Raw genomic sequence first — 7,365 nt, 5'->3', positions numbered from 1 at the left:
CTGGAGCGGGGCAGGAGTCGCCCACAGACGGGTCAGAGTGCTTCAGCCGCGCTCCTGAGGCACGGCGACTGTCCGCGGGCCGTGCTCCGGGTTCCCCTGGCGCCTGAGACAGGTCGTGTGCTGAAGCTTTTGCGCTTTAAAAGCATCGTAGAAAGCGTGCCTTCGTCCCGTCGCTGTGCCTCGACACATCTGTTACGTGTGGTGTCATGAGTAGGTTGAACACTGCTTAAATTACTGGTTTTGGTCATATGATGTTTATTGGTAAAACCTGCAGTTGCGATGAGGGCTGTACAGAGACAGTATTATTGCTTAGGACTGCCTGACAGCGATCATATAATTCCTGAGCGTACTTATTTTACATAATCCATGAGCATTGATTTATCTACTTGAATGATTTCATAATAAATTCAGTATCTTTATAAGACTTTTTTTCCACGTAACCATATTTTATTTGCAGAAAATATAAATTGCTTGTTTGATAAATCTGTCATAGTGCAATTATGTGTTACAGTTGCCTATCATTACTTTTTTTGTCTTTAAACTCACTTTTGTTTCTAGCTATTGCTTCTGCATCTTTTTCCTTTTTATCTCTGACCCCATCGAACTTGTCACTTTAGAACTCTTTTCTTTCAGAATTTCATAGACCTTTTCCAGGTTTGTTTCTGTCACTTCTCTGGCTTCTTTGTCCAAAGTAGTGGTTGAGCTTTGTATCTTTTTGTTCTTCATTGTTGGCTGACTCTTACAAATTTGAGTGCATACTTAAAACCTGGCTTCTCAGTAGCCTTTTGACTGTCATCTCCGTTCTCCTTATTTTTGTTTGCCTTTTTGCTTCACGAATCATCTTCAGTGATTCGTTTAAAGAGTACTTTTCTCTGTTGTTGCTTCAGCGTTGGTGATCCTTTCCCCAGAAGACCCTCTCTTTCTGTCTTCAACTTGCTCTTGAATTAAATGATCCAGAAATACAATTCAAATTATCAATTTCACATTATTCACAGTTCATAACCTGATAGTTCACATTTGTTTTCTTTTATGTGAACTAAAAGTCTGTCTCTACATCATCTTGTGTAGGTTACCTTGAACTCCTGTAGCTTAAATACAAGTACAATCAAAAGGAACTGGCTGATTGGTGTGGGTTTTTTTAACCATTTCTCTGTAGTTATGGAAAACTGTTCCACTGCATTTGTTTTGCAGGTCTCTCAATGTGGATTTGTCTTTGACTAGGTCTCTTTCTTGCAAAACATCACAGATAATTTTGTTTTTCTATTAAGACACACAAATCTCCTGCCAAAAGCCTTTGCATATTACCTCTCGATTTGTACTGTTTCTGTCCCAAAAAGTTGTGATAGTCTATTATATCCTGCCTGTGGTGATCATTGCAGTTTACCGATGGTGCTGTTTGAGACTATTCTTACGATTTTTTCAACACATTTTTGTATTTATGCCTTTGCCTAATGTGTTAATGCCAGGGAAACTGGGGGTTAAGAAAGACAACAAGTTAAAGCAGCTCTCATCACATGTTAAATTCCTTCCCGAAGCCCTATTTTCCTTTTAGGTGCCATTGCATTTGGAAATGGTAAACAGCTGATGTGTGGATGACACTGCTTATTACATTAGTAACAAATGTCATCACCGTTGTTTTTTCTATCACTTTGTTACAAACCGTATGCTTTCGTAGATTGTACGCTTGAGGCTGGGGCTGTTTTGTCCTGTATGCATACACAAAAATCAAAATCTCATTATGTGCTAATTTCTTTCAGCACAGCTTTCCTTTAGCAGTGTTGCTTGAATCTTGGCCTGGTGCTATTGTTTATCAATAGGAGTATGTATCTCTCTAAAACATATATAAAATCAAAAACCGATTTAGAATTAATTTAAAATGTGAAAAGTTATTTGGGAGTTTCTTGCTCACTGAGATGTATTGTTACTGCTGGGTAGAACCATGGATACTGACCTTGCTTGTTTCTTCAAGAAATCTACCTGATCTTCTGTTTCATGCTATTCCCCTCGTTACTGTTACTGAGTGTTTTGAAGTGCAGTGTCTGTCAGCTTTCTGGTTTATATTGGTGGGCCACAGGGGATGGGACTAGTAGTAGTGTCAAGAAGTTAGATTCTGCTCCTTTTTCTGTAGTGATAATCACGATTCTGCTTTTGTGTGGGAGAAGTTGCTCAATCCTCTGAGCTTTTTTATGGGTAGACCTAGGCTCACTTTACATGATGAATCCTAATACAGAGGGGGAGTTGAGAATCATCTGCCTCTTGCTTTTTAGGCCTCTGATATCATTTAGGTGTTTTATCATCGTGTTCTTTTTAGGAATTATAAAGTTAAAGCTTGCAGGATAGTCACTGGTTATCTGTTGCTCATGGTGCTATAGAAGAAATAATAGGAATATCATCAGCTTCCCATGACTGCTCAATTATTTTTATTTTTTACTCATTAAGAGAAGCTTCAATCCTGACCTACTGTGTTAATGATGAGACTGTATTGCAGAGGATGTTTCTTAGCTATGCTTTAATCAGTCTCAGTTTGATAACATTTCAGTGATGATAATTTGTAAAGCTACTTTATGTGGCTGAGTTGTGGCTGATGTCTGCACTAGGTTGCAAGAAACTCACTTGGCAGGTATGGATTTCCATGATATATGGTGTTTGCATTATGAGCATACGTACTTTGAAATGTATTTCTTAATTAGGATGTAATGTCACTGTGCTTGCATTCCCAGTAAATCTTACTTGTAAGTTAGTTTTTGTTGTTGCTGCTTTTGTGCTTTGATGATTAGAGGCCGTGAACAGCAAACTGTCACCCCTTACAGAAAGTCTAAATAATCTCAATCTTGGAGTTTCTCTGTGACAACTAGCGCCAGGTTTTGTCCCAGCTGGTTACTTGTCTGTTGGATCTTTCCAATTACACTGGTTCACCTTTACAGTGTATTTCACTGATGGAGCAGGTTAGAGCAGATGAGCTTCTGAAACATGTCCTACTTTAGGAAGTGCTTCTGACCAAGGCTTAAGGCTGAGTAGCTGCCTGAAGTATTACGTGTTAATTATCTGAATGTCATCTTCTGTACTGACAGCTGGAGCAATCAGTTCTTCGTTCCACCTGATGAGCTGGTGTCCAGAAGATGACATCTTGGGCCTCTGCCTCAAAACTTCAAGCTATTTTAATAATCTTTGGTTTGAGCTTTGCAGCCTTACAAGTATTCTCAATAAATACACTGTGGCTGGCTGGCTTGAAATGTATTGATAGTGGTTGAGATTAGCTTTACTTCTTCCCTGAAAGATTTCCAAAGAACATTTTTTCCCCACCTGCAGTACCTTGAAGACTGTAAGTCCAGCATCTCACAGAAGTATGCATCCACTTCTGTCCAGCATCTCATGTTGTCTAAGTCTTGGCTTAATCTGCTGTACATCTTTTGTGCATCGTATTTTGTCATGGCACAGAACTGACTATGCTTTAAGTATTATTTAACATAATCTGTTCTATAGCTATGACAAATTAGTGTATGATACATCCTTTCATGAACTCTTCAAGTAGTGGTGTAAGCCCATTAATAAGTGTGTTTTGCAATGCCTGAGGCGGCTCTACTGCATTGACTGTCAGCTTCCCAAACCCACTGGTGCCTGTCTTTACAATTCCCTTGTATTTCAGTAGTCTACAACTTTCATAAATTAGTGATGATTCTGGCTTCAAGTTGACTTTAGCAAATCTGAAGTGTTCTAGCTGACTGTGTTGAAAGCTTTCAAAATTAAAGACTACTTCCTGATTTCCTATTTTACACAATTATTCCCTGTGATAATTCTCTGGAGTACTCACTTTCTGCAGAGGGGTAAGAAATCATTCTTTACACCTGGAGAACTACTTGTTAGCTAATTAGAATGGCAGTCAGTTTGGCCAATATGACAGTGTTTTGCTATCTACAAAGGATGTTTGAATTTTATTTTTTTTTTAAAATTCATGTGCTCCCAGTGCCTTTTTGCCTTTACCAACATTTCAGATGCAGTTCCTTGATTTCATGGGAGGCATTGACTAGTATTTCGGGCCATGTACTCTTGCAGTTTTTTTGTTTTATGTGCAAGGCCAGAATGTTCCAAAAAATGCTTTCTTTATTGCCTACAGTGTGAATCCATGTGAAAGAAGTATAAAAATGTACCACAGTTAAACCATTCTTTTCTATTACATAAAAAAGTGGATTTGAAAAAGTGTTTAAAAATTAATCAGTAGGACTAGTTAGTTGTTTTACAGAATTTATACAGCATTTGCTAATTGAAAAAAATCTGTTTTCAGTAGAGAAAAGCATAAAGAAAATTCCTTATTTGTAGTCTTACAGGTTTGTTAAAACCTGAGATAAAATTGATAAATATGTTTATAATCTACACAAAAGCACTATCAACAGTGGTCAAGAAGAAAAAAATGGCTGCATTACAGCAAATTGTTTCTTAGAGAAGCATTATTTAAGGTCCTGCTGAGTGGGAGGGTGGAGGGAAGGAAGACTGTTTCTTGTTCATAGTGTGGCATGCTTGGAACTGTATTAGAAGTTTCACAAGATGTGGCTTTGGACACTTTCAGATTGTTTACCTTCTTTTCATAACTGCTGTAGTTCTGAGTTGTGTGCCAGTCTGGTACTTCATCAGTGACACTGCTGGGGTTCCTCATACGCTATAAGCTGGGAAAAGGGAATACTGTTGTTCATGAGGAGCAGCCCCATTTGTTTGTTTCTGTCCTTCTGTGTCATCTATTGTTTGTAACAGCTTAAGCATGTACCTGCATAGCAAAGCAGATTGAGGAACTGATCCTAGCAGATTGAGGAACTGATCCTATTTAAAACAATCTTTCTTTGAAGTGTGTATGAACCTATACCCTCCTGTTGAATCTGTCACTTTTATGAAATGAAAGATGGGAAGAAGGCAGAAAGTGTGAGACAGCTTAAGAAAGTGACTTTGAATTGTACTGTCGGCTGCAGTTCTCATAAAAAAAGCTGTTTTTACACATCTTTCCAGTGCGAAAGCAAAATTCATAGAACCACAGAATAGTTTGGGTTGGAAGGGACCTTTAAAGGTCATCTAGTCCAACACCCCTGCAGTGAGATGGGTTGTCTTCAACTAGATCCAGCTGCTCAGATCCTTGTCCAACATGACCTTGAATGTTTCTAGGGATGAGGCATCTACTGCTGCTCTGGGCGATCTGTTCCAGTGTTTCACCACTCTCATTGTGAAAAATTTCTTCCTTATGACAAGTCTGAATCTACCTTTTTTAGGTTAAAACCATTACCTTGTGTCCTATCACAACAGGCTCTGCTAAAAAGTCTGTCCCTATCTTTCTCATAAGCCCCCTTTAAGTACTGAAAGGCTGCAATAAGATCTCCCTGGAGTCTTCTCTTCTCCAGGCTGAACAGCCCCAACTCTTTGAGCTTGTCCTCACAGGAGAGGTGGTCCAGCCCTCTAATTACTTTCGTGGCCTCATCTGGACCTGCTCCCACAGGTCCACATACTGAGGGCTACAGAGCTGGATGCAGTACTCTAGGTGGGATCTCAGCAGAGTAGAGGGGCAGAGTCACCTCCCTCAACCAGCTGGTCATGCTGCTTTTGATGCTACCCAGGATATGGTTGGCCTTCTGGGCTGCAGGTGCACATTGTCATCTCATGTCCAGCTTTTCATTGACCAGTGTCTTGGCCTTGTTGAACCTCAAATACTGATGTCTTACTTCAATTAAATGAATAAGAATTAGCTGCTGGGTGATAACCTTTTTCTGATAAGACACCTGCTTTGGTCTGTACCTGAGAGGGTGAAGTGTTTGTAAGTCTTGTAGATGGTTTTAAAGGGAAGAGAGAATTGGTGGAAACAAAAGCTTGAAAAGAAACACATGGTGCTAAATGAGCCTGTTACTGTGGTGCTTCAGGAAATACAGAAGGCAAAGCAGGACCCTGCAGTAGCCAGTTGCTGAGAGTGATTACAGAACGAGAGTTGTGGTGTTCAACTAGGAGATTGCTGGTCTTCGCTTTTTGTTCTAAACCATGTTGTTACTGTGAGTGGTAAGGCTCACTGTGTATATTGCTTGAGTGACTCAATCTAATGAACAGAATTTGGTTCAATTCAGGATAAAAGGTGTCTTTATTTTTGTATTGCTTGTGTATGAAAATGGTACGTCATATTGCACTTAAGTTCTGAATGATGGCTGCTGAAATAACTTGTGACTGGATTTATAAACCAGCCTTCTTTTCCCTTTGTCATCTTAATAATACTTTTTCTGTTCTGAAATAGGTTGTAGGTTTCTCCTTGTTAAGCATCTAAACACACCTGGTGAATATGTGTAAATCCTATAACCTTCTATGTTTGTGTAGTATCCTCATATGTTGACCATGCTTTGATAACCTGATTTTCCAGGTAATAACACAGTGAAATGGTTATCTGGGCTTTTCGCTTTCTTTGTTGTTCTTTATTTTGTTGTTGCTTTTTTTGTTTTTTGCATGAGAAAGTTGATTATTTCCTGTAATTTAAAATAAAGTGTTTTTTCCTTTCCTGACTCTATATGGATACCTGACCATACGAGGCTTCCAATCAAACTATGTTTAACTGTAGAAACCATAACAGGAAAAAAACCAAACCCTGTGGTGGAGATTGTATAAAATTGGTATAAAAATCTATTTTCTTTGTTAGAACTGAACATAAAGGAAAAACTCACATGCAGCTAACGTTTTTAAGAAGCTTGTTTGCTACTATTCCCCTGTAATAAGAATTTTGGGGGTTAAATTTAGCTAAGAGAATCTAAATTTGTCAGAAGAGTTTTTCTATTTTCCATGACTAGCGGGACATTTTATTTGAAAAGCTATCTTGTTTTAAAGAAGTCTCAATTCCTTTGGGAGTCACTTCCAAAAAGGATAAGTTTCATTGAATGTAATAGAAATATAATAAAGGGGGGTGGGATGAAGATACGGTGTTTCTAAAATATTTAGCTTAAAATTTTAGAGAAACATAGTAGTTTATTTCTATTACTTAGTAGGCTTATCTGTCTGTAACTCGATTTTTTCCAGATGCTCTGCAATCATCAGCTCTTCACTTGTGGCTCCTTTTTCATTCTTGTAACCAGGTCATTCTGAACTATACAACTCTCTTAACACACGTGTCACTTATAGGTATGATTTGAACACCAGTCATTTAAGATTGGCTATCTTTATTGACTGTCAGAAGGTTGTTTTATCTATGAGTGAATTTTAGTGGGAGTTGAACATAATATTGGATCCCAGGCAAGGAAGGGTAGGCTTATAATGTCTATTTTTCTATTAAACTTTTGACTTTTCTGCAAAAGTCAGTGAAAGTGGACTTACATTGAGTGGTTCTGAGGATTGTTGTTGATTCCATTTTGGAGTAAG

The sequence above is a fragment of the Charadrius vociferus genome, unplaced genomic scaffold (genome assembly GCF_000708025.1).
Source record: "Charadrius vociferus isolate BGI_N301 unplaced genomic scaffold, ASM70802v2 scaffold19, whole genome shotgun sequence".
NCBI classification, from domain to species: Eukaryota; Metazoa; Chordata; class Aves; order Charadriiformes; family Charadriidae; genus Charadrius; species Charadrius vociferus.
This window is presented reverse-complemented; position numbering follows the sequence as displayed.